Source organism: Monodon monoceros, unplaced genomic scaffold (assembly GCF_005190385.1).
Source record: "Monodon monoceros isolate NGI ecotype Baffin Bay Population unplaced genomic scaffold, NGI_Narwhal_1 Super_Scaffold_7, whole genome shotgun sequence".
NCBI classification, from domain to species: Eukaryota; Metazoa; Chordata; class Mammalia; order Artiodactyla; family Monodontidae; genus Monodon; species Monodon monoceros.
Window position 1 is genome coordinate 87,620,736 of NW_021703784.1, and position 26,596 is coordinate 87,647,331.

At 36.5% G+C, this 26,596-nt stretch overlaps 1 pseudogene; it reads right to left on the bottom strand.

Annotated features, from left to right (window-relative positions):
• LOC114887595 overlaps window positions 1-26,596 on the bottom strand; it is a 167,596-nt pseudogene that overhangs the window by 135,380 nt on the left and 5,620 nt on the right.

Sequence of the window (26,596 nt, forward strand, 5' to 3'; positions counted from 1 at the left end):
ATGTCTGGCACTGTTACCCTGAGGAGCTGACCTTGGCACTGGTGATACCCAAATTAGTATAAAATCTATAGCTCATCTTTCATTAAATATCATCCCTTATGTGTCACAACTTAGTCCAGATGTTTGGAAGCTAAGTGAAATTCAAAACAATCTCTTATCTTTAGCAAATATGAACTGACCCATATAAAATTTAAGCAAATAGAGAATCTAGGGGAAAAAAAGAACTTAATCTAAGGTTATTTTTATTACTTTTTTCCCTTTTTTGTACTCAACTCCTAAATAACTCCACAATAATATTATCAATTATATAATTCATGGTACATGATTTTAACTTTCTTTGTTGTTGTAGAACAAAAACTTAAAAGTTTTTGCAAGTAGATTCCATTATACTTGAAGTGGTCTTTATTTAATAATTTTTTAAACAACAAATTATGAGAAGAAAATACACAGCTTCTAGAAAATTGTCCTAGTTGATTTACCCTCAAAAGTACCCTCCATTTACCTTTTATATATGTCCTGCAGGAATAAGCTCAGGACAACTTTAATTTTTCTCTTTGTGTACGTGTGTGTGTGTTCCTTTCTGAAATCACCCTAGTCTGTCCAAGATACCATCTTAGGTACATTATGTCATTTGATCTGTGCAAAAGCATCACAAGGTAGATGTGCTTATTATTCACACTTCAGATGATGGAAATGAACCCTGAGAGGTGAGGGAACTTATTTCTTTGTCATGCATGTAGTTTATGAATGATGAGCACAGATTTAATTACCAGGCTATATTACTCCCAAGCTGCTATCAGTATAGTGATATCTGACTAGAGAAAAACTTCGGTAAACATATGCAGATGCTTCATTATAATGAAGTGTCTTTCAGGTATAAAGAAACTTTGAAATATGGGAGTGTTGTCTACTCCATCTAAAGCAGCCTCTTCAATAAGTGATGCTGGGAAAACTGGACAGATACATGTAAAAGTATGAGATTAGATCACTCCCTAACACCATACACAAAAATAAGCTCAAAATGGATTAAAGACCTAAATGTAAGGCGAGAAACTATCAAACTCTGAGAGGAAAACATAGGCAGAACACTCTATGACATAAATCACAGCAAGATCCTTTCTGACCCACCTCCTAGAGTAATGGAAATAAAAACAAAAATAAACAAATGGGACCTAATGAAACTTCAAAGCTTTTGCACAGCAAAGGAAACCATAAACAAGACCAAAAGACAACCCTCAGAATGGGAGAAAATATTTGCAAATGAAGCAACTGACAAAGGATTAATCTCCAAAATTTACAAGCAGCTCATGCAGCTCAATTACAAAAAAACAAACAACCCAATCCAAAAATGGGCAGAAAACCTAAATAGACATTTCTCCAAAGAAGATATACAGACTGCCAACAAACACATGAAAGAATGCTCAACATCATTAATCATTAGAGAAATGCAAATCAAAACTACAATGAGATATCATCTCACACCTGTCAGAATGGCCATCATCAAAAAATCTAGAAACAATAAATGCTGGAGAGAGTGTGGAGAAAAGGGAACACTCTTGCACTGCTGGTGGGAATGTGAATTGGTCCAGCCACTATGGAGAACAGTATGGAGGTTCCTTAAAAAACTACAAATAGAACTACCATATGACCCAGCAATCCCAGTACTGGGCATATACCCTGAGAAAACCATAATTCCAAAAGAGTCATGTACCAAAATGTTCATTGCAGCTCTATTTACAATAGCCCGGAGATGGAAACAACCTAAGTGCCCATCATCGGATGAATGGATAAAGAAGATGTGGCACATATATACAATGGAATGTTACTCAGCCATAAAAAGAAACGAAATTGAGCTATTTGTAATGAGGTGGATAGACGTAGAGTCTGTCATACAGAGTGAAGTAAGTCAGAAAGAAAAAGACAAATACCGTATGCTAACACATATATATGGAATTTAAGAGAAAAAAAATGTCATGAAGAACCTAGGGGTAAGACAGGAATAAAGACACAGACCTACTGGAGAACGGACTTGAGGATATGGGGAGGGGGAAGGGTGAACTGTGACGGGGCGAGAGAGAGGCATGGACATATACACACTACCAAACGTGAGGTAGATAGCTAGTGGGAAGCAGCCGCATGGCACAGGGATATCGGCTCGGTGCTTTGTGACCGCCTGGAGGGGTGGGATAGGGAGGGTGGGAGGAAGGGAGATGCAAGAGGGAAGAGATATGGGAACATATGTATATGTATAACTGATTCACTTTGTTATAAAGCAGAAACTAACACACCATTGTAAAGCAATTATACCCCAATAAAGATGTTAAAAAAACCCAAAACTTTGAAATATGGGAGTGTTGTCTACTCCATCTAAAGCATCTCACATTAACTAAATAATCTGCCCTTTTTTTTAAAAAAAATAGCTTTTCCAAGTTGGTTCAAACTAAAGTAAACTTTCTGGATCTGATCCACTAATGCATAATACAAAATACAAGGAATGAAAGCTTACCCTCACTTTTCTCCAGATGGATTTCTGGATGTGAGTTTCATCTCTTTTGACATCAAATGCTAAAACCTCTAGTAATCACAATGCAGATGTGAAACAAGACAATTTTAGCTACAGCCTCTTGCATAAAATGCAGCTTGACTTATGAAAAAACGTTTGGAGGAAACATGTTGGGATGTCTGTCTATTTACATTTTAATGGGATATAGGTCCAGGGCTATATTTTCTATTATATGGAACTAGTTTCTTAGCAAAGTATTGTTAATCCTGCTGACATTTTGCCTTAGCGACTCTTGATCATTTAAATATAACGTTTGAGCTTATATAATCTTAGAACATATTTAACTTTCTTCTGAGGCTCACAAAATTAAGCCCTAGAGAATAAGTGCAACATGTAAATAAGTGTTTCACAAAATACCAAAAAGAAAGGATCAATGCCAATATAATTAAAGAAGTATTTTAAGATTTTTTATAACTATTTACAAAGCAGTTGGTAAAGAGCAGCCTGATGGCAACTAGCCATCTCTGTCTGCATCCTTGAATCTGGGGGATATTTAAAATCATGATATCTCTAATACTTTTTAGTATGCTCCGTTCCAGTTAGAGCCTTTGTTTTTTTCCAAAGTGTAAAAACCTATAAAATCCTCTTTTATAAACTCACACTTCCCTTTAATATCTAACATTATGAATTTTTAAAATAATTTAGGTAATGTGCATCTTATTTCTTCCCCAATATCATTGACGCCTCACTAGGTGTTCTCTCTTCATCACTTCTTCCTCCAAGAGAAAGCCACAATCTTGAATCCGGTGCTTGTTTTTACATGAATATCTTTATAATTTTCTTAATCTATATGGTTTTGAATGTTTTAATGTTATTTTAAATGGCACAGCATTTTATACATACATGTATTCTTATATAGATACATAAAATTTTGTAAATTTCCCGTTTTTTGTTTTTTGTTTTTTTGCTGTACGCGGGCCTCTCACCGTTGTGGCCTCTCACGTTGCGGCCTCTAGTTCTCTACCAGGTTAACAAGTACTAAACACACAGCTTCTGTAGTCAAAATTTCTGGGAAATGTTGAGTTCATGTAAACAAGTTTTCTTACTTTAGTACTCAGAATCACTAATGTAATAATGTAATTTTGATACTTAAAAATTAAGATACGATATTTAAAATTTTCCAAATTTGTTCTCTCTAGAATCTATCTTTTCCAGGAAAAATTTTGGGTCTACTATTTGGGAAGGAACATTTTGTGAAAAACTATAACAACAAACCTGAGAGTATTATTCTTATTTTTACAAATGAGAAAATCAAGTACTGAAGAATTTGATTGGTTGTTCAAGGTCACATAGCCAGTTTCAAACTCTAGTCAGTCCTTTTCAGTGTTTGAACTCACGAAAAAGAAGGGATTGGCACTATAGGTGCACGTGATTTCATGGGATAAGCAGAAGAAGCCAAACAAAATGCCCCAGGACCTGGCCCTAGATCCCTAGTGGGGAAAGTGGAACTACAGAGCATTAGGAGAAGCAAGCCAGAGTGTGCTGTTTGAATCTACTTAGTTCTGACTTAAAAGTTTAACTAATAATGGCTGTATAACTCAGAGTGTTGCAGAGAGCTTGAATACCTTTGAACTAGCATGGAAAATTGCCTTCTAACATAGATAAAGTTACTCTGTGTATCTTTAGCCACAGTAGCCCTGAGAGGTGAGTCAAAAAGATAAGTTCTATCCATTCGGATAAGGATCAGGTGGTGGCAGAATAGTGCGAAGTGATAAATACCCTTGCACAAACAGAAATGAAATAATGAGCCGTTCAAAAGTAAGCTTTGAGGAAATGATTGTTCTTTTTAATAGTTTTGAAACTGTGTTTAATTATTATCCTAGAATTGAATCTCAAATATGACATGAAGTCACATGGAGGTAAAGGGACATAAAAGTGGGCTGCAAACTGAGCCCCCTCAGTGGCTCTTACTGTTGTTAACAAACTATTGCATAGATTTTAATTTTGAATCTTAAACTGCAGGCTTTTTGCTAGTAATGTACCAAGTGAGTGATTAAGGGTTACTAAAATTTCCTATTCATAAAGTTTAGCACATTATTAACATTTATTGGTGGCTTTAATTCCATGTTCCACAAACAAGATTGGCTGCCATGCAACGACTGGCAAAGCGTCAAAGCTACATCTGTGAATGTACACCTGCAAACCACAGAAGTACTAGAACATTTAGTTTGCAGATAAGTTATACGAAGTGATATCCTTTAAAATTATATAACACTATGTTTATACTCTAGACTGTTCAGACTCTGCAGGATAACAAGGGTGGCTCATTCATTCTCCAGCCATTTCCGTACTCACCCTACAAATTCACCTTAGATTCTAAGCAGTTCTAGGCTCTACTTCCTTTACTACAGAGACAAAGTAATTTACAAGGAATTTACTCTAAAAATATACGTTATGAAATGAGCTTCTTGATCTGTGTGAGGTTATGGATAGTGACTCCTGGAGGTGAAGAGTGTTTTGATAGGCAGTCTAACACTGCAGCTAAGAGTAGATGTTTTGATGTCAGGAACACATGAGTTTAAATTCTGGCTTTATCAATTTTTATCTAAGACATCTAGGAACAGTTATTTAACTTCAAGTATCAAATTTCTACGCTGTAAATGCAGATAGGAAAAATTGCCTCATAAAGTTTTGGAGTTAAATTAAAGGAGAGAAGTCATGTAAAGCACTTAGCACATTACACAGGACTCAACTGGTAGATGTCAGCTAAAGAAGAAATTTTTTTTTTATCAGTTTGTTTATCTCTAGTTAATTCATTTTATTACTATGCAGTATTCCTTTGTATGAATATATCACAATTTGTTTATCCATTCTCCTGATGATGGACATTTGGGTTACTTCCAGTTTGGGGATATTGTGAGTAAAGCTGCTATGCACATTCTAGTCATGGTTTCTTGGTGGGCACGTATAGTCATTTGTCTTTGGAATTTGCATAGGAATAGAATTTCTGGGTCATTGGTTGGTATATGTTTAGTTTTAGTAGATAATGTCAAATATAATTGCAAAGTTGTTGAATGAGTTGATACTCCTACATTACAGTCAAATTTAGGGATGTAGTAGCACAATCGATTTAAAGGCAATATACAACATGATTATTAAGAAACACAACTTATTCTCCAGCAGAATCAGGGTAGACAGTACCAGACAGCATAATCAATGACAGTATTTGCATGGAGCACTCACTGCTCTAAGAAAGAGGGAGAAAAAAGGTGAGAGAGTAGATTTCAGGTGCTCTCATCACACAGAAAACTATGTGACTAGATATATTAATTAGTTTGACTGTAGCTATCATTTCACTATATATATTTATGTCAAATCATCATGTTGTATACTTTAAATACGAAATCTTGTTTTGTTGTCGTAAATCTTGAGATTCTTGGCGGCTGACATTGTTGGTTCTACCTAAAGGGAATTTAAGTCACTTAAATATATTAAACTTACTGAAAGTTCTATGAAAATGAGCTATTTAACATATTTTAAATCTGACTCAGCTAGTTCCTGTTCTTGACCCAAAGATGACATGGCTCACATGCTCATGGGAAAACCTGACTGATAGTCACTTGCCTTTAGTTTTTAACAAGGTCATCATCCTACAGCTCTGCTAGTAGGCTGCACTGCCTGAAGGGAGGGGCCATACCTTATGGCCTCTGTGTTCATTACAAAGTCCTAAACTACCATGGTAAATTTCAAAAGCCCTGGTATTAAATTTTCCTTTCTGAAAGACAACTAGCAAAGAGGTAGAGAACAGGAAAGAAAATTATTTTTATAATTATGAGGAGTATAATAACATAAATGGAAGTTGATTCAGTGTGTTAAAGGATCAGAGTCAAAAGTTAATTTTAATAATGATGTATCTGCTTTTCTTAATATGACATGAAGTAATTACTATTATTTTATTTCTGCCACTTTCAAGGGAGTGGATAACCTTGGGTTTAGATTGAAGGAACAAGTAGATAAGACCCAGCATTTGAAGGAAATAATTAGTAGGTAGTCATTGTGGCTCATTTGTTCAATTTATCTAGCTATCAATTCAACCCCATGCTTAAGAATAAAAGCAGAATGGGTCCAAACTAATGTTCTAGAAGTAGTTCAGTGGGATAGCAAATCTATATGCTTAAAGTTAGAGGGAGGCAAGCATACCACAGTTAGGGAATGTTCAGAGAACAAGGTTATTATAAGATCAGGCCAGAGTGAAGGAAGATAAAATAGGATACGGAAGGGTAGAGTAGGATGAGTGGCCTAAGTCCAAGGCAGTAGTCTAAAAAAAAAAAAATCTACAATAGAGTGTGCAGGGAAAATCAAGCAAGATATCATATTAAAGTTACTTTATGTAAAAGTAATATGCTATCTTTTAAACAAACCTACACTTCCAGAGTAATTTTCATCATAACTTCTCAAAAGTGGTCACCAAAATCTCTGGGCAGGTCCAAGTGCCTCCCTACATATCTTTAACAGAAGTTATTCCTTGGATTTTAAAGATTTCTTCAAGGAAATGGATGATTTTTATTTTAAGAAAGTATTTATTAGTACTGATGTTTGAGTTGTTTTTCCACGTGGTTAAAGGAATGTCTTTAAAGTTAAGAATTATGCACTTATTCTAATGACTGTTATTTTCAGCAGTATCATTCACATTTTGTATGTATCAATTCAAAGACAGGTGCAAACATTTGCTCGTCATTATTAACCATCAGTGAGAGGGTTCTTCAAACCCCATTAAATTTTAAAAATGTAAGAGGAAAGAAGGAACTAAAGGGAAATAATTTTCTTTTGTTACACAAGTAATTTTAGGATAATAAAATACATAACAAAATACAATTATCAAAAATAAAATTGTCAGCAAAGAAAGTTTAAGCCATTTTATAGTGGAGAACCACACTTATTCACTATGGTTGAAAGCCCTTCCGACTTAAAGGCAATGTATTACTTCTCCCACTAGAATTCATGGAAACATGCAGCTCTCAGGTCTAGTTTGCTCTATTTCTTGTGACAGCCCAGACGTATAAAAGTTAGAGTCTCACTCAGCTAAACAGAAGTTCTAAATTGATATTTCCTTGTGTTTATTTATAAAGTTTCTTGGAACCACATCTTTTTTTTTTTTTTTTTTTTGCGGTACGGGCCTCTCACTGCTGTGGCCTCTCCACTTGTGGAGCACAGGCTCCGGACGCACAGGCCCAGCGGCCATGGCTCACGGGCCCAGCCGCTCCGCGGCATGTGGGATATTCCCGGACCGGGGCACGAACCCGTGTCCCCTGCATCGGCAGGCGGACTCTCAACCACTGCTTCACCAGGGAAGCCCTCTTGGAACCACATATTACTATGTAGGTAGTTAGCAACGCTTTTTTGTGTTCTGAATTATCAGGTCTTGTTTCAGTTTTGTCAATTCAAAAGAAAGGGAAACATTTATTGGGCACTCTGTTCTGTTTGTAACAGAACAAATGGAAATTTAAGAATGGAAAGAGACATTTATTGCATGAATTGTCCAATAAATTTTAATAGCAGTTTACAGCTCCTAAATTAGGTTTAATAAATGGTATTAGAAATATCAAAAATCTTTCCATTATGTATTATATCCTATAGGTTATGTTACTGATTCACAAGGGCACTACAAAATATATTAGCATTAAGTCAGACCAGTGGAGCAACTCACTCAGTCTTAACTTGGCTGTGGCAATACAAGTCTCTATTGACAACAGTTTTAAAGCATGAGTATCTCAATTACTCCCTATATCACTTCAGAAAAATCTTAAACTCTTTAGCATGATATACGTAACACTCAATGACTAGATTGGCTCTACCCTCAGTTTATTCACCACCTGCTCCAGATCTGTAAACTTTCTCCTCTTTCTAGCTGGAGCCCTAGCTCCCTAGCAACTGCTTATATTGATTTCTCCATCGTCAAGTCCGGTTGCGTGGAAACCTGTGCAGGGTGCCGACTGGCAAAGACAAGCTACTGCTGACCAGCTGGTCAGATTAGATGTCTACACTATACTATGTCACTAAATGAGTAAATAAGTGAATAAGCAAATGAGCAGGTGAGTAATAATACCATCAACGTTCTCTTAAAGCTTGGCATTCACAATTGCAAAAAATACTCCAAGTCTCATGCACTATTGCTTCCCCAAAATGAAAAAAAGCTTCTCACACAAATCATCTCTACTTCCTTTAACAGTGATACCAAGTATTGAATTGATTATATTTTTGAAGTACTATATTAGCCTGCTTCCAGTGACTTCTAGACTTTTGCCTTGACCTTGTAAAGTAAAAGAGAAAAGTTTATCATTGTGATAGTGTTTGGACTATCTTTTTCAAATGTTTTGCTGTACACTGTGCTTGTTCTCACTAGAAAGTACACATTCCTACAAACCAAATCTACTCCAAATACAGCTCCAAGGCTTATTCTTAGTTACTTGACGCTTCCTCACACCAAACTCCATTCTAATGTAAGTCTGGAAATTTCTAAGTAAAATAGTTTTATCCAGATCATTTATAAGAAATGTTAAATGAGATTGTTCATATTGCTTAATCTACAATGTTTACCTTTTTATATTTAAAGATTTTTCCTGAGCATATCATAGAGTGATGCTACAAGTAAAAAATGAGAAAACATATATAAAATGACCATAAAGAATTAAAGTATTATTCTAATGCAAAATATGATCATTACAATTATAAATATGTTTTATAATTATAATTGTATAATTATAATTATATGTATAGTTATTCTCTAGATATGCTTTAATCCAGGTCTATGAATAGGCTAAAACTGCCCCAGTTTTTCAAAGCTCCTTATTTTTAAGACATGATGAAAGTGCATTAAATTCATTGGACCTGCTTATACATATTCTATTGACCTTTGACGATTTATTAGACAGGTTTTCTATTAATTTCCACTCTATTCAAGCTTCCTCTCTTTATCTGTACACATGTGATCTTGGGTAGAGGTTTTCTGAGCTCTTTCAGCTAAGAGTCATGATGGCTGAATGAAGTAAGGTCATAACAGGAAGAATATGGGTCAAGGGTCAGAACCCCTGGATTTGGATTGTAAATTTTCCGTTTTCTGTTTGTGTGCAATCACTTCACTTCTCTGAGCCTCAGTTCCCTCATCTGAAAATTGGAAATAATGATACTAAATTCATTTCTCTTCAGAATAAGAAAGATATGTAGCAAAATGTTTTGGAGTCTGTAATATATAAATATTACATGTTTTTTTCTTCTCCAGTCTCAATGTAACTTTGAAAATTTGAGGATATACCACAGGCCATCTAAGTTATATGTCAGATTCATTTCATACAAATGGAAGCAATCATTTAGTGCTTAAAATATGCCAGGCTCTGTGCTAAGCACTTTACTTGCATGATCTTATTCAAAACTCATTAAAAACCTCAAAGAAAAGTATTATGATTCCCACTTACCTTGAGGAAGCTGAGTCACAATAAGCTTAAGTAATTTGCCCAAATGTTGGAACTGTCATATTAAAATGAATTGAACCTTATTTTATGGTTACAGGTGAAGACACTGAATTCTTTTGACAGGCCAGGAAAAGAGAAGTGAATCTTTCAGAGCAACAATGACTATCTTCAAAATTTAAAAAAAATCACACATATTGACAGTGTAGAAAGACAAAAGAGGAATGAAAATAAATTAAATGCTTTGATATAAAAGCATAAAAACAAACAAGGAAACAAAAAGAGGATGCCAGTTTCTAGGATTTAATTTGCATATGCAGGTGTCATCGAATCAGGAATCTCAAGGTTTGCAGGTCTTTAGGTGGCTGGTTCAGTGCTACTGTTTTTAGCTCATTGTCTCATCCCCTTAGAAACATTCTCTAGAAATAAACTTCTAGATCGCTCATCTTCAGCTGCTCTCTTTCTCTCTGCAAAACATGATGAATGATATTCACAGTCACAGTAAACACACATGGACCTAAGAGCTGAGACAATGGAAAAAATGCATGAGTTATGTGTTATTCTAGCCAAGGTGGTTATTAAAATACTCCTCTTACTCCCAGCTAAATGATAGTGATGTCATTATACAAAAACCCTATATTTGTCCTTATTTTAAATGGAAACGCTTCCAAATTTTAATAACTCAAACTATAATACTAGCAAATTCCTCCAACACAGCAGGCTGTCATGATGCTGATCTTAAAATTCTCTTCCACCCTGCAATTCTGCAACTTAAGTGATGGGTTATATAAGTTTGCTTTTGGTTCAGAGTGACATAAAACTTAACTCAAAGTCATATAAATAAAAATTGAAAATTGACCTTTTCATATAGTCACCAAGTCCAGAGACATGGCTTCCTTCAGGTATGATTTGATCCAGAGGTGCATCATGGCATCAGGGCCCTGGCTTCTTTTGTGTGCTGGGCTTTTCTGACTTTACTCTTCCCTGTGCCCACTTCATCCTCAGATTTTCCCCTCCTCACACTATGTAGCAAAAATATTTGCACAGTTTCACACACCACATTCATTTTCATACACATTGATCAAAGACCACGCACATTTGAACCCCAAACTCCCAGAAAAGATCCTGAGACTCACAGTGCTTGGATCAGTTTATGTCACAGGCAAACATGAACCAACCACTATGGCTTAGACTAGAATGCATTGATTGGCTTAGCCTTGGTCGCATGGTTTATACCTGGAGGATAAACTTGGCCTCCCAGAAACCACAAAAACCCCTTCCCCACCACACACACTCAGCGGCCATGGCTCACGGGCCCAGCCGCTCTGCGGCACGTGGGATCTTCCCAGACCAGGGCATGAACCCATGTCCCCTGCATCTGCAAGCGGACTCTCAACCACTGCACCACCAGGGAAGCCCTGTGGATAAATCTTTTAAGATTCCCTTATCTTAGTTCAATCATTCTTTTAAAAGGGTTGTGCCTTTCCCACACCAGCTCTTGTCTCATTTTTCATGGAAAGAAACTCTCTTATTTTTCTGTAGTAGGAGGGGATTTTGACCTTAAAGAAGACAAGAAACAAGCCTAAAACCTAGGACGCTTCTTAGAGTGTTGCTATGAATTACACTGGTTACTAACCATGGAAGAATATTTAGAATTTTACACTCGTGTTTTTCTTCATCCCAAACCTGACAGATGAATTGATAGATGTGAGACAAGCCATTTTATTTTATTTTTGTTAACAGATGGTGTGTTCCCATTAGATGCTAGTACATTCTGAATTGTGATAGGTCTACTGGAAGGGAAATTTGTGGTGCCTCAACCATGAAAATAATATTCTAAATTCGTTTTGAATGAAGTGCTCTTTTTGATTCCTACTGCGGGTAGAATCAGTGATCAAAATGGTCTTGCATACACACATACACACACACACACACATACCACATACTTTCAATTAAATTACCAAATTATTGTAGGAAAGATTCACACATTTCATTATATTAGGCATGGCACTTACTACGAACAACACTGAAAACTTAAATCACTTAACAATTTATTAGGGAAGGAAGACATATTATAAACATGAGTTCTAAGTGTTTAAACTGTCATAAATGGAAAGTGGACACCAGCTGGACAACTTAATCTTTGAAGACAGTTGGTTTAATCCAGAATATACTGATAACCACATTTTAAGTTGGCAGCTTATTGCTATTAGGTTAAAGGATGATTATTTAAACATTTTTGTGGCTTTCATATGTCTTTTGAATTATCTATTTTATTTATTTTTTGAATTATCTATTTTAAAAGTTTAGTTTTTAAAAGAATAGATAAGATGATATGATAGTCTTGTCTCATTAATAATTAACACAAATATTAAAATTTCAGATTCTTAGACATGGTCTCTATTATTTCCTCCTAACAGAGACAGTGAAATATATATAATAATAAAATTAACATGTCAGACTTCCTGATGAAATACCATTCTTTACATGTATAAGTCTTTATATAAGACCTAAAATAAATGATTTAGACACCTTGTAACCACAAATTTGCATTTTGTCTAATAACATGGATTAAAAGGTATGTACAAGAAACCAAAACTAAAGTATCAAAACTAAACCAAAAACCAAAACTAAATTAAATATCATAAAACTAAAGATATGTTCTTGAGGTTTTTAGCTAACAAATATGGAAAATAACATTATTTTGTGAACTTTCTAAATGTTATGAGTTGAATTATGTCCTCCAAAAGCATATATCGAAGTCCTAACCCCCAGTACCTCAAAAAATTATCTTATTTGGAGGTAGGATGGCTGCAGAGGTAATTAGCTAAGATGAGGTCATACTGGTAGAGGGTGGGCCCTTAATCCGATATGATGGGTGTCCTTATAAGAAGATAAGAAAACACGGGGAGAATTGGGTGATGGAGTCAGAAATTAGAATTACACTGTTGCAAACTAAGGAAAACCAAGGATTGCCAGCAGCGACACCAAAACTAAGAGAAAGACATGGAATAGATTCTCCCCTAAAGCTTTTGAGAGACTATGGTCCTGCAAACACTTTGATTTGGACTTCTAGCCTCCAGGACTCTGAAAGAATACATTTCTGTTGTTTTAAGCTACCCAGTATGTCACACTTTATTATGGGAACTCTAGGAAACAGGGCAGATTTTAAAGCAATATAAATGTACTGTTTCACACTTCTGGAGGCTAGCAGTTCAAAATCAAGGCTTTGTCAGGGTCATGCTTTCTCAGAAACCTCCAGGGGAGGAATGTTTCATTGCTTCTTCCAGCTTCTGGTAGCCCCAGCGGTCTGTTGGTTTTTGGCAACATAACTCCAATCTCTGTTTCCATCTTCTCCTGGCCCTCTTCCTTCTGTATCTCTGTGTCTTCACATGGTGTTCTTCTCCCTGTGTCTCTCTTTTCTTTTCATATGAAGGCACTAGTCATGTTGGAATAGGAGCTACTCTAGTTCAGTATAACCTCATCTTAGCTTGATTACATTTGCAAATTTTCTACCTCTGTATAAGGTCACATTAACAGGCACTAGGGTGGGACTTCAACACATCTTTTGGTATGCTGCAATTCAGCCCATAACATTAAGCGTACAAATTTAAAGTTAAAATGCAATTGCAATATGTTAGGTTCCAACTGTCCATGCATTTCTAATGTATGCTCTCCAACACCCTCTTTTAAAGGTAGCATAATCTAGAATCTAAATCATACTTCATAGACTATAAGATAAAATTGATTGCCAGTCACATGTTACTTTATGTACCCTTTGAAAGGAGGAAGAACACTGCCAATTAACTACAGACTGCTTTCTCAGCATTTAAGTTATATGCTTATTGAAGCCTTCTTTTAAACTTACTTGGGCATGGATGTTTTTCATACATTACTTCTGTGCAAACATCAAAAGAAAAACAGGGCTTCCCTGGTGGCGCAGTGGTTGAGAGTCCGCCTGCCGATGCAGGGGACACGGGTTCGTGCCCCGGTCCGGGAAGATCCCACATGCTGGGCCCATGAGTCATGGCCGCTGAGCCTGCGCCTCCAGAGCCTGCGCCTCCAGAGCCTGTGCTCTGCAACGGGAGAGGCCACAGCAGTGAGAGGCCTGCGTACCGCAAAAAAAAAAGAAAAAAAAGAAAAACAAAAGCACATCATTTGGTTAATGAATTCTAAAATTTCTACACTCCTAGTGAAGCTGAGCAGGACCCTATGGGACCTTCCTGGGACAGGCCTTCCCCCCATATCCTCTGCTTTAGCTTCTCTCTGAAGTAGCTAGATAAGAGTATTTGATGCACATTTCCTGAGTTGTGAAATGTGAAAACCCCCCACCAAATGGATGATGTTAACAACTTGATGACCATGAATACGTAGCCACAGGCCTCCTGGAGCTGAGGACTGATAAGGTTAACCCCTGTGACTCTGCCCTGTTACTTCACCTTCAGCCAATCAGAATTGTGCATGAGCTGATTGCATACCCTGTGACCCCCCTCCCTAAACTGGCTTTTACAAATGCTTTGCCAAAACCCTCCGGGAGCTCAGGGGGTTTTAGAGCATAAGCCACCTGTCACCTTGCGTGGCACTGAAATAAACCTTTCTCTGCTCCAAACCTGCTGTTTCAGTTTGTTTGGCCTCACTGTGCATGGGGCACATGAACTTGCACTAACACTAGAATGTTATCATTTTGAATCAACGAACTTACAAGTCAAAGATGCTTATTTTTTTCACACAAAATCATCCTCTGTGTATCCACAGCATTGGCAAGAGAACATCACTAACCTACTAACGTTACTAAACATTCACCATGAACGCCCTTCTTCCCACAGCTATTTGATTCCTGGGAGGGGACACGATTATCTTTTAATTCAGTAACAACTATTCTTTACGTTTAATGCTAACAATTTCTGATGATCAGGAATGCATGGAAAATAATAATTATAATAGTAATTTTAAGACAGTATGACATGAAAGAGACATACTAATCTCAGAGATGTTATAGTGTGAAAAGAAAATGTTCCTAAGAAATAAACAAGATTTCTGCACATCTTAATGACAGAATATTCAGAATTTTAACAAATAGTCTATGCTTTAGATAATTATCCAGCTTAGAAAGCTTTCCCAATTATTGAGCAAAATCTAACCCTGGAGCTTTAAACTGTTTCTTTCAGGTCTACCTCTTACTATGTTACCAAAACAACTTAGTACATCTTAATAGATCTCATAGAAGTTCTGTTGAAACAGCTTAATAGATCTTCTAAAAGAAAGTCCTTCAATTATTTTAAAAGATTACTCATTATCTACCCTCCTCCCCCAAGAATCTTCTCTCAGGCTAACCACATTCATTTCTTAAAAATTTTCCTCATATCAGTGATTAAGTAAGTACTTACTGGATGAGTCATATATGGCAGGTATCCTGTTAGACACTGGGGAAGCAAGCTTTGACACCTGTGTGTGTGGGTGTGCGTGTGTGTCTACACCCATCTAACTGCTTACAGGCACCTTTACACATTCTCAGGAGCACTGAGGTGACTGGTCATACTGATGCTAGGGGTAAAGGGAGTGGAGTGTTCAGGGACAGAGAGGAGTGCGTTTAGAGGCCATAATGCAGGAAGGTGTTTGGTGCCCTTAGAAATCAGATAGAAGGCTTTGTGAAAGATCCTCACAAGTTTAAGATTTAACTGTAAGACTAAGATAAATGTAATTCATTTAATGCGGTGCCAGCCTCTATTGACTGGCATTCAGTATGCGGCATAGCTTTAAGTCACCTGCCTGTCCTGTTTATATCCCCTGAAACTTCTTCCAATATCAGTGATCTTTGAAGAACGTGACATCTGACTCTGCATGCAGTCCTGCCAGTGCTTTCTGTTCAGAGCAGAGCAGAAGGTGATTTTCACTACCTTGCACTTACAATGTTAGAACTGTGAGTTCAGTCTTCTTGTATTTAATTTCTTCTGATTTGCCATCCCAGACACTTGAGATTTTTTTGGATTCCGAGTCTTTTATCCTTCACAGCCCAAACAGTTAGTGTTCCCCGTCATCGTCCTACCACCTGCTGATGTCTTTTCATATGTTTAAATCATTGATTTAAAAAAAAGTCATGTGGGACACAGTTAAGGACCAGGTCTTACAATGTTACTAAAACATTTCCTGCATGCTAACATTGATCAGTAATTCAATATTTTGGGGCCAAGACTGTTCAAAAAATTGCAAAATCATCAATTTACACTATAATAAAGTCATTTATCTTCATTTTTTCTTCAAAGACATCATAGGGAAAGTTTATAGAACTTATCATATTGCATAATTATATTATTTAGTTTTTAAATCATTTTTTTCCCCTGTCCTTTGTACTAAAATGTGAATCTAAGAGAAAGTTTTAAAAGTTTATGATTCATTCTAGGGGAAAAAATGTGCTATGTTAGTGAATATCTTCAAAAGAAATTGCCCTGAAATTGAGTTATTTAGTCTGACGGCACTAGAACTTTACTTGTTTACTTGTGACAGTCATGGAGGTATCAAGAGATGCTTCTGCAGGGACTTAACTGGAGGCTGAGATTCCTTGGTACCTTCCATAAAATGAGGCCATGTTCCCAGCCATTTACCGAGCATGTCAGGGTATAGAACTCTTCAACATAGAACCACTCTATTGGGCAATCCTTGCTTGGGGACCCCCAATCATTATGCCCAAAATTTTCTCAGAGCTGTGCTACTGCCTGTGGCTCTTTTAACAACAACCTCTCTCTTTCCATCATTTATTTCACAGGTCAGGTCCACATCAAGGTCCGAAGAGAAGATTCTCTTTACCTATAATTGCCTGCTTTCCTCTTTATCATGAACAGGCATTACCTCAAAAAATTCTCTTTCACATCTAATTCTGTCCTAGTGTGTGCTTCTTAGAGGATTCAGACAGATGAAAATATTTCTAAAAGACTATCAGGATTTAGTTCACAGTGCCTCCCAGGTCTGCTTACTCTAATCACTGCAGGAAAAGTAAGTTTTTCTTCTTTATTCAATTGTCTTCTAAACGTTCACTCTCATTCTGTTCTCTTAAGGTGACTAAATAATTCACCCATATATTCCCTTTCTTGTAAATCTTTTCAGTGTGCCCTCTGGATCCCTTAAACATGATCATCCCATTCTCCTGCATCTCAACAATACCTCATAATATTCCCATTAGCTCTTTACTTTGGCAGAAATGTGGCTGCAGCCAGGGAGCACTGCCTTCTCGACCACCTCCTCAAGTGCTATGTTATTTCTTTTACACAAACTGGTAGGATAATTATATCCCTTGTTCACCATTTATATTTCAAAATGGTAACCTTCTACCTTCTCACAAAAAATCCTGCTTGCCTGATATCCACAACAGAGACACCAGGCTCTTCTCCTCTTCATCTATGGACTTCTTGGTCTTGCCCCTTGATTTCAACAGGTATCCCCACTCATTCAATGAAAATTTTAGTCCCCAGTTTGTCTTTCCCTACCAACTCTAGTAATTCTTCCTGGAGCCATAAGCATCATTGTGAATGATCTGGCCAATATTCTGGTCTCATTGTACTTACTTCCCTATCATCAGTTGTCATGGACATTCCCTCTCCCCAACACATTCTCTTTCAGACACACAAAGGTCACAGAATTTATCACCACCAAATTCTAAATAATGGCAAAATCCTAAAAGCATGCGTTCTATTCTATCACCACACTTCCCTATCCTTCCTCCTTACTCAAGTATTTCTGCTTAAATATTTTTGAACATATAATGACTTCCACTTTATACATATCATGAATTTCTTACTATCAACAACCTCCTGTCTTCACTTGCCATTTTATCCAGGTTAGTCTATGAGCCATCATATTTTTTAACACCCAAATCATATAACCTATCAGACTGGATTCACATTAAAATCATAATTCCATGTGTCAGATGGACTCTAAACACAACTTGGTAATCTTAGTATCATTTATCGTAAGAAACATCATATTTCCTTCCCGACTTCCCAAACTACTCCACTTTCAACTTCCTGTCAGTATATCTGCTGATGACAAAATTAATAATTTAAGGAAATTAAAATATATAACAGGCACACCTCTATTTTTCTGTCTCCAACTAAAAAACTAGCTGTGCATATTTTCACCTTTATCCATCATTTCATTTTCAAGGAAGATTTTTTTCAGTAAAAGGTCAGTTGCTCAATATATAATCTTTATCCCATTACCTCTTGCCATTTGAAGGATTTTGAATCTTAATCTATACCTTATTAATCTCACTAACCTTTTAAATTTTCTTTAATCAGAACATAGATGTATGCTAATGTCTATTATCCTAAAGAAAAACAAATGAAAAAATATTTAGTAAATGTGGCTTCCAGTTACAATCTCATTTTTCCACTCTCAGTTTCAAAGCTTTCAAGATTTTATACATAAACTTTATCCACATTCTTATATCCTATTTACCTCTTGACAAACTACAGAGTAGCTTCTGTTCCAGCCAATAAAATGAAATAGCTCTTCGTTTTACTGATGACCTCTAGGATTTCAAGGTCAGATGTTAAGGCAGAAATAGTAGGTACAGAGACAAGTACAGTAGTAGATACATCTGATTCTTCTGGGCAAGTGTAGCAGAGTTCTTGGTTTTCTCACCCTAATGCCATAGATGCCATATGAGTGAGATGCCAGTTGTAGAGTGTGAAGATGAGTTTGAGTATTTTCTCTGGTTAATCTCTTTAGGCCTGTTACACATCCATGCTCAATTCTGTTATCGTCCCAAAGATACTGTAAACCACATAATATTTTTGATAAATCCCTTTTGGCTCAAACAAGTCAGAGGAAATTTATTTACCTTCAATTGAGAACCCTAACTGTTAGTTTCTGTGATGCCACACTCTCTTGAATGTTTTCTTATAACTATGGACACATCTGGTCTCCTTTCAAATCTCCTTATCTTCCTCCACATTGTGAGAAGAGATGTTCAAGCCATAAAGAGATACCCTGGATGATGAGATGCTTCAAAGAGAGAGAGAAAGGCCAAAGAGGCTAAATATCCCATCACGTGATGAAGTCACCTTTGACGTGGCACCTCCATCCCTAATCACTCCAGCTGACACTACGTACATCAGAGACAAATGATCTAGGTGAGTTTTTCTGAAATCCCTTACCCTCAAACTTATGAGGAAAATAAAGTGGTTGTTTTGATCCACTAAGAACTGGGGTTCTTACTTACATTGCTATAGATAACAAAATAATTAGAAAACTAGGAGTATTTCAGGGAGGGAAATTTTCATCACTTGTAGATGTTTGCTTTTTTTCCTCTATAGCTATGTTAAAAAATACTCCAGTTGTGAAGAGTTGGACTGCAGATATTCTCACTGTAAATGCTTCCATTTCTATCAAGTGGTGATTGTTTAGTTTGCTAATGCCAATTAAGCAATTGCCTATAAAATGAAGATAAAGAGAATGACTGCTCTACAGTGTTTTACGATTTTTAGATATGGAAAAGCAAGATAATGTAATAAACAGACTCACATTGTATTTGGATATGAATTTTAAACAAAGCTAATTTTACACATAACAGTTGTTCCAGAAAGATTTTATTTGCAGAGTTTCTGCGGTTAGCAAGCAGCTATCAGCTTTATCAGCTTACCCAGTGGAAATATGCAGTTACAGTCATACTTAACAAACAAATAGTATCAGTGATAGGTGATGTGCTGTATTTGTCAAATAAATGAAAACTCTTCCTTTTGAATGTTAATTTTGAACGTGGCTAAATGGGCAGTCATTATTTAGTAAGGACTGCTGAAAATGAATAATTTGAATATCTAAATGTGTATATCAATTAAAACCTTAGTGAAAACAGAGAAAGCCTTTGAACTGATATAGGACTTTTAGAAAAATTGCTTGACACAGTGTTCCGCTGTGTCCTATTTACTTGAGATAAGCCTTCGAGAAGGCAAGTTAAGAATAGAGATGGATTGCCTGGGTGCAAAGAAAATAAGAGCAACACTAACAACTAAAATATGAGACTGCTGATAACCCAGTAAGGTGTGTACAGCAGTGGCTTGAAAGGAGGGAGGAGAATCAGTAAGCTGGGCTTTTCTCTGAGCGTTCAGAATACTCTTCAGACTTTGTATCATCTTCTGGATGAACACTGCACGGCTTAGATGGCAGCCGTAGTAGCCAAATCCATTCCTTTGATTGGGGAGAAGAAGTTTTGCCATCATCACAGAGGTGTGAATCTGGAGAGAAAAATCTTTAACAGGAGAAAGCAAAATATTTTTAGATTTTTGATTCGCCTGTGAAGAACTCTAATAAGAACACTGGTGATGCAAAACTGAGACTCTCGCGTAAGTCACTTTAATACCATCCTCACTTAAATGGGGGTGGCTGTGACATGACTGAATAAATCATTTTCTGCTAAGAGCAAAACATTTCGAGTGCTATTACGGTAGGTTCAGGTACTCAGTGACAAGGAAGAGCCCAGCAAGACTATGTAAACTGTATTCATAAAATACGATTTATACACCAAGCCCAGAAAAAAACATCTAAACTTCACACTTGGTAAAATACAGTTGGATTGTTTTTTTCTTTACTGCAAATAGGGGAATAGCTATTCACTAGGAGGTGCCAGATCTGCAGTTTTGAAAACTCACCAAAGGTAGGACACAGCACTTTTCATGTCAGAGGGGATTTAGTGAGAGATTTTTGATGAGAGAGGAGTCACCCTAGTCAAGGTCTCATTGTGGGAGACCGCCTTGGTAAATAGCAATCAAAAAGTACCACCTCTCACTGGACATTAGGTCACTGATGTGGCATGAATCATTCATCCAAGGTCTCTAAAGCCCCTGCTACCCTGGGGTTGCAGGACCTCATGGTGAATAGGAAATGAAATAAGGTTCCTGTCTAATTCCTCCTTTAATGCCCATAGAGCTTTCCTTGGGCAGGTTTAAGCAATATTGGCTGGGCCTTGTCAAGACAAAACAGAAAATGCTGCTGCTTATACAGCTCTTTTCTCCATGAATAAAGAGAATTTTTCTTTTCTCTTTGTCAATTTTATGTCTTTCAAAAGCACAGTAATGATGTAGAGAAAATAAAGCTTTTTTTACTGATACAGGACAGGAAAAGATAATAAAGACAACTACTAAAAAGGGAAACAGCAGTTTTTGGTTACATTTCTTCCTCTTTTTTATGAGTCTATTTTAACAACACATTCATCTCTTCCTTCAAATGAATGTCTTGGCCATGCTGAGTTATAACCCCTAGCTTCTAACCTTTGCCCACTAATCAGATTCAGAATTTTAAAATTAGTCCTGGATTGATGCCAATATTTGGCACTTAGAAGTATTGGTCATCTTTAGATAAATGTCAATTCCATGGAATCCCCAGTGTAGTATAGAGATCTAGGTGTGTGAAAAGTGTATGAGGTCAGCTTTGTTCACCCTTGGCCTAGAAGATCCTGGGGGTCCGGGGTTGGGGGGAGGGGTGCTGTCTAGCCTCTCAGAAGACTTGTCCTTTCAACTTATCCATGACTTAATGAGCATAAGTCATGCAGCATGAGCAGCATTCCTTAATCCTTAGCACCAAGTACATCTTATAATTAATATTTATCTAGCACATTTGAGCAGTGCACACTTAACAATTGGATAGGAGACAGTTTGCCAAGGGAAACAGATGTTAGATTGCACAATTTATAGCGATTTGTGTATTGATTATTCTTAACATGCTAATTTCTAAGTGAATGATGTCTCTTTCATTAACACCTTCCCCATATTCCTTTTAGTTGTGTTTCACCAGGCTAGCCTCTCCTTTATATTTCAAACTTTTACATGGAATACAATAACCTTCATAAGATGACCATGTTTCTAATCTACTAAAACAAATCCAAGTTTAGATCAATGAAGCCAAAATGCTAAATCCTCCTGAATTAATGAGGGATTATATTAGTTCTTAAATTTAAAAACTAAGTGGGGAAGTAAGATTCTAAATTCAACTAGCATCTCATATTCAACTAGTGTCTGAACTAAACTAGTAGCTCAGATTAAACATAAAAATGCATTTAATTGTCAAGTCATTTTGGATCTTTTGTAAAAGACATGAGGTATTGTCATAGTGATAATTATTATATTTTGTAGAACAGTGAAAACTAGGAAAATAAGAATTTTGGCTACTTTCCCAAAGTACTCCAAAAGAGAATGAAAAAGCCGTAGTGGTTTCACTCCTTTAACAACTTGAGAATTTCCTTTTAAAGGATTCTCACCTTCAAAATTAGAACTAAATGCCTAATCTTTAGATATAAATAGGACTCAGCTTTATATTACAAGTCAATTCTGACGTTATACAAAGACCTAGTTGTATATAAGATAAAACAGATGATGCTGGAACTGAAGTTAATACTAGTGTGTTAATACAATACTCAGATCAAATACTAACAAGAATAGATTACATATAGATACATATATAGATGATATAGATATAGATATAGATGTAGATATATACACATTATCCTAGATAGCTTCTAAGGATATTGACCATAAATGACGTAACTTCCTGGTTTTTCAAGGATATGCTGCTTGGCTAGAATTTAATGATCAGAACATCTATGAAACATTCTCCACACTAAACCCTCCCAAGGTTCCTGTTGCTCTCTGATCCACAGTTGCATCTTCTGGAAAATGGCAGAAAGCAAGTAGCCTCATAGAAACAAGCAAGGCCAGATGACCCAACCTTCTCTGAAGATAAATGGCAGAGGATTCCATCATCCTCCACCCATAAAGATCTTAGGGTAGGTCTTGCCATGCATAAGTCTCACCAGCAGAAGTCCACTTTCTAGTTTGCCAATGTGAGTTGTTTTGCCTAAGGTTTACTGGAATTCCAAGTGGTGATAGACACTCTTGAAGTGAGGAGGAAGAGAAGCACAAAATTAACTCCTGGAAGAAACAATAGAATGAAGAATCAATAGTCCTTAAACAACACACAAATCAACCAGAATGAGAGAGGGCCCAAGGAAAAGGAACCGCCATACAATTTTATGCAGCGCTGGCATAAACTTATCAGGCACTGGCATGTGGGGCTCAGAAGGATTTTTTAATTTCTTAAGGATATTCAACGTAGGGAGGAACTGGAATTTGTAACTTAGTTTCTTAGGCCAGTGCTGTTCCCTGAAATTCTTATAGTCTTGGCTTTTGGGAGCTCAGTTCAAAGCTCCTTTCCCTCTCTCCTACCTGTTTATTTAGAGTTTCCTATAAATTCCTTTCTTCTTAATGCAATGCTTGGGCCTGGAGAAAAAAGAAGTCTTGAATAGCTTAAGACATCACTTGGTGGTTCCTGGAGATAGTAGAAGAACTTTGGAGGAAGATGTCATTTTAGATCCAGAAACCTACTCTGAAGACAGCCATCAGGGCTAACACTGGGATTAATCTTTCTGGATTGCCAGAAGGTGGCTGGGAAAGATGGTTCTCTCTCTTCCAGCAGGAGAGCCTAAAACATCCCCCATTGCCTCCAGCTTTTCTTCCCCTAAACAGGAGGAGCCTCATCCAAACTCAATGTCCTATTGGTTCAGCAGCCATCAGGTTATACAGAGGGCTTCTATAAGCAATCCTCTAAACCTCTAGAACCAAAGATCAGACTGTCTAGCTACTCAGTTCAAATTGTTTCTGTGTCCCCATACCACACAAGTCTTCTCTCAGTCATAACCTATGAAAAAGGGAGAAAAGTGGGAGGTAGAGCAGCATCCTTCTACTGAAGCCCATGCCCATGACACAGTCAACTCTTTCCAGGCCTAAGCAGGCCTTTCCATGAGTTACCAAGAGAAGAGAAAACACTATATCACATTGACTCTTCTGCCTCTGAGCCCAGCCTATACCAAGTAATGTCCTGGTTTCACCCTTGAAATGATTCTGATCAGTTCAAATTCTGGGGCTGTCTGTGCGTTGGTCTCTTTAATAGGGACTCATGGCAAAGAAGATTAAAGGGAGCATGATACAAATGCTGCATTATACAAAACTATTCAAAATTAGGAGGTCTATTTCACCCAACAATTGTTCTTCTGAAATTGATCTTAAATAATTAGGTAGAGATAGATGTAAGAGAAATAGAGAGAGGTTGGCTACAATTTTCACAAAACTAGAAACTAGAAAGAGAAGATTGCCTTTGAAAATAAATTAGAAATATTCAACTTATTTAGTGCATTCATTTAGCTCCAGCCATATAAAAAACACATCTGGTCACTGAAGTAGTGAAGGGCTAGATAATTATGATGATGGAACCCTACGTAGTCAATACCATTCTTACCTTAAAGAATATCTGCTATAGTAAAACATATATATATGTATGTTTACATATATACATATATATTTTATAACTATATGTATTTATAACTATATATGTAGCAAGATACACATTTATATATTTACTACTAATTCCTTTTAAAAATATTTAACAAAAGCATAACAACAATATAGGGAGTAAATACAACAAAGTATTAACAGTGGCATCTCTGGAATTACGTATAACTCTTAATTCTATCTGCTTGTTTATGTTTTCCAAATTCCTGGTAATAAGCATAAATTATATGTTTCTTACATTTATTTATTTATTTAATCTGCCTCTGTGGTGGCTTCTCCTCTAACATTGATAGGATAGCCTAATGGCCAAGCAATAGATTTTTTTTTAACATCTTGCATCCTGGGTTCAAATCCCATTTCTGCTTAATATTAGCCTTGTGACTTTGTAAAAGTTAAACTGGCTTCTCGGTGCCTTCTTTCCTCATTTGTAAAATAGAAAAAATAAAGTGTCTATGTATTAGACATGTAACCTTGAGAAAGTTAATTGACCATAGTTTTCTCATTTGAAAATAAGGGAAATAAAAGTATCTAGATCATAGGGTTCTCAAGAAGTTTAAATTAGTTAATATACCTAAAGTAATTCTTGCCTAGCACATAATAAACCCTCCATACATGTTACCTCTCATTTTTATTGACAAATACTGAGATATAAATTAACCTGTATTTTATGTAATATTTAGGTACAAATAAGTTCTTATCACAAAACGATATTCAAAAAGTTCAAAAACCCCAGAGAATTTTATTCTAAAATTTGGCACTGAGCTGTGTCACAGTGTGACACCAAAGAAGAGTTACTGTGATTTGTGAGTGCGCTTAATTCCATCTGTGCGTGATAGTAACTAAAATAAGAGAGAAAACCTTCTTTAATCCTTATGGTGAAGGAAAACTTTTATTACAAAACTTAGTGATAAATAAAAGCTGTCCGTTGGCATATGAAAATGAGTCTTGAAAATATGAATGTTTCTCATTGAATATTTCTAGAATGAATGGAAGCAAAATTTTCTCATTTGTTCTTCACATCAATGTTGTAAGTTATTTTCAAATGAATTTAATAAGAAAGAAGACTCACACAGGAATGCATGTTTGTTTGCCCCAGGTCATATAGCAACCACGTGTCAGTCTGAATTTGAACCTTGGGTTCTCTGGTTCTAAACCAGAGGATTTCCATGGTTAAGATTCCACTCTTTCTCCAAACTGAAGCATATTATTTTCTTATTACATTGATTTTGGGGGGCCCAGAACCTATTTCTCCATCTGCTTGAAAGGGCTCTATGATTTCCTTTGGGGAATTCCAGCTGTACCTCTGTGGAAAACCTAGGTGGGCCCAACACTGAAGCTTCCTGCACTGCCCTAGTGATGTTGTCAGCCTATGATCTAGAGAAACCAATCAAATCCTACCCTGAGAATTTTTATCTTAAGTAAAGTTAAAATCTATGAAGAAGTATATGGACTCCAGTAATAGCAGTGGTCACCACATGCTATAACTGTGGAGAGTGGTTGTTCCTACCTATGCATGCCTGGAAATAATTCAGGGAGAAAAGACCATTGATTTCATGCTTATTCTAAGAGCTTTAACAGACAAGTTGGTCTGTTAAAGACCAACTGAAATGATCCAATCCATTCTTATAATTCCATATGACATGGAGAATGCTTTTTGCAAGTAGAGTTTTAGTGCTAGGGGTGGGAAGAGGGTATTCATGGATATTCCTATAGGCTCAGAGGTTGAATCAACCAATACTGCCTCCACATAGCATTAAAGTCCTGATAAGGTATGTAAAGCAGAGTCCTTTTCAACTCTCAGCTATGGGGAGAATTCATTTTAAGAGTGCAGGCAGGCTCTCTGCTTGGCCAAATTTCAAATTACAGCCAAGGTGCTTAATTCAGAATGTAACACCAGTTTCTTATTCCTTTAAAATAACTTTTATGAAACTATTTATATTGTACTTGTTGTGAAAGTCTGAAATGTCAAAGGGCTTTTAAAAGAATTTCAAAAGTGTGATTTCATCACATGGTGATAAGTGCATTTATCAGAATGTTAATGCTAAAAAAAATGTCTCTCAAAAATAATCAATCTTTTAAAAAAATGAGTTAAAAAAATGGCTTTGGCATTCATTTGCCTGTCTTCATTCAAAGCATCTACTTCAATCACCTGATTTTCCTTTCTCATTGCTTCTCATCTGCTTCCCTTTCTTCATATCCCTATCTCCCTTCTTTATGTAGGATGAATATATTCTTCTCATTTTTTTTACTCTTAACTGTCTTTGCTCTTCCTCTCCTCTGTGATTACCAAGCTT